Source organism: Ammodytes marinus, assembly GCF_949987685.1.
Source record: "Ammodytes marinus genome assembly, contig: scaffold_81, whole genome shotgun sequence".
Taxonomy (NCBI): domain Eukaryota; kingdom Metazoa; phylum Chordata; class Actinopteri; order Uranoscopiformes; family Ammodytidae; genus Ammodytes; species Ammodytes marinus.
The window spans coordinates 150001-152500 of NW_027648249.1; the positions used below are offsets into that span (position 1 = coordinate 150001).

At 44.2% G+C, this 2500-nt stretch overlaps 1 protein-coding gene across 1 annotated transcript in view; it reads right to left on the reverse strand.

Annotated features, from left to right (window-relative positions):
* Window positions 1–2500, reverse strand: part of LOC307270863 (choline transporter-like protein 1) — a gene marked incomplete at its 3' end in the record, with an annotated part of 27131 nt that overhangs the window by 23655 nt on the left and 976 nt on the right. The gene's annotated exons all lie outside the window — the stretch shown is intronic.

A 2500-nucleotide genomic window follows, 5' to 3' on the forward strand; every position in this document is an offset into this window, starting at 1 on the left:
GGTAACCCCACCCCTTTAGAATAATAACAGAAGCTACAGTGGCCTTCAAGGACAAGAACAATTCTAAATTTTAAACAATGCACCTGATGACATTCCAACTATGACACTTTCAAGATGGCGGCACTAGGCCTTGGTCCAAAATATGCAGAAATATGGACATATATGAGACCCTTTCTAAGGGGAAAAAAAATAATTAAAAAAAAATGTATGCACTAAATTAAATGTACTTATGGATATTATAATTACTTTCTACAAAATCTGCTAGGAAATAAAACCCAAATTCTACACACTGCAGCTTTAATGTAGCTACTGTCTTTTGATGTTTGTTGTTGTTTCCGGTTTTTCTGAGGGCACGTTCTAGGGGCGGGGGGTGGAGGGGGGTGGGGGGGGCTACGAAAAATGTGCGAAAACGGTGACCTGTGTATTGAACTCTGTTTGTTTATTCATGCTTCTCACCAATGAAAATTGTTTAAAAAGAAAAAAGATCCGAGCACTTGATTGATAGTTCTCCAGAAATAAAATACAGTCAGTGGATAATCTTGTAGGTTTTGTTGAACTCAGTGAATATCTCCTCATGACCAGCTGCCTGTCTGTACTGTGTTCATACACAGCCTCTGTGTGTGTGTGTGTGTGTGTTTGTGTGTGTGTGTGTGTGTGTGTGTGTGTGTGTGCGTGTGCGTGTATATGCGTGTGTGTATGCGTGTGCGTGTGTGTGTGTGTGTGTGTGTGTGTGTGTGTGTGTGTGTGTGTATGCGCGTGTGTGTGTGTGTAAATACAGTGTGTGGGTGAGTACTTCTGCAGGGCATGCACCTTTAACACCTTTAACAGCCCAGATAACCCTTTAACCCTCTCACGCTCACTCTCACACACACGCTCACACACGCACACACACGCTCACACATGCACACACACGCTCACACACGCACACACACACACACACACACACACACACAAACACACCGTGTAATAACCGGATTAACCCTCCTGGCTTTAATCCCAGCTCGGCCAACTCTTCGACCTGGGAAAACGGTTTCCCTTTTAGATGACTACACTAAAACCAGCTACCCAGCGTCAGCTCAGACTTCGCTTTCTACACAGGCCTTTCTACCAGTAGATAGACAAGCACTTCTGGGCAGTGGTGGAGCCAGAACATCATTGGGGTGGCCAGGATGGGGCCAGTGATCATTTTTGGGTGGCAAGCACAAGGGCTTAGGTTTCGCTTCAACATAAGTGGGAGTCTGGGGGTAGCCTACTCCCTCAGAAAAAAATGTGCTTCGAACACACCATTTTGTGCATTCTGGTGAATTTTAATGTACTTATTTATGCCTTCTGTAGCCTATTTAATTATTATGGCGGACATGTCTAAGTTTCTGTTAAAGGAAAAGACAACAGGCTCCAGTGACGTTAATATAATGTTATAAAAAGCAGTGAGGCTCTCAGGCATCTGTTTTGCTTTCAAATATTTACTCTACTGTATTGTTCAAAACTATTTTTTTTAGGACTCACTATGACACAGCAGCAGTGTGAACTATTATGACACTTTACATTTTAAAATCATAGGGGAATATGTATTAACAATTAGGAGATATATCAATGTTTCAACATCCTGAACTGTTATTTTTACCTCTTTTGGGGAGAATAGGGTTTCTTACTTTGTGAGAAAAAATGTAGGCTCTCTTCTGATTATTGGGGGGGACACATCCCCTGTGCCCCCTCCCCCCGCCACCCTCCCACCAAATCTACGCCTATGGGAAAGCATGAGTCTGTGAGTTGCTGAAAAAAACTGCACCACAGCTACCACCGAAATGTTCAGACTTCAGAATTTGCATCAAAGCCCTAATGATCATAAAAACAAGAGGCTTTATTTAAACGATGTCCATGTTTAAGTGGTGATTGTATTGTTTTCGGCTGTAGACTGAAACTAACGGAGGGAAGCGGCGCACTCTATTTTCTCTCGTTGCGCTGTCAGTTTGCCGACATGGCTCTGTGTTTTCATGCTCGTGAAATGCAATCCGGTCGCGGAAGCCTCCCCTGAACAACGTTAGCGGACATGATATCCCCGGCGGCCGGTTATCATTTTAGCCGTTAAGCCACAGAGCTTTTCTCACCGGCAAGGTGATGACACTGTTACCCACAGTCACAGTCTCACCCCATGTTTCACTGGGTGAATCACCGCTTTGCTCGCGCAAGGCTTTTGTGTTTCGGTTTAACATCAGTCTTGGGCGAGCGAGTGTTTTAACTTTATGCTGAATAACCATTGCACTGCAATCGCTGAAAGCGAAATAGTTCAGGCGGGGGCGGGGCAGAGCGGAGGAAGGTAACCAATCACAACGAAGTTGGGTTTTCAGGAAGGGAGGGGAGGGGAGGGGGCGGAAATGTCAAAAGCAAAGTGTTTACAGTGCATGCTGGATCGCCAAAATAAGAGAAAATCTACATAGTTTTTTGTGATGTGATTCGTGTCAGGTTGCTCTATAGCAGTGTAAAACAAGAAATTAAGACC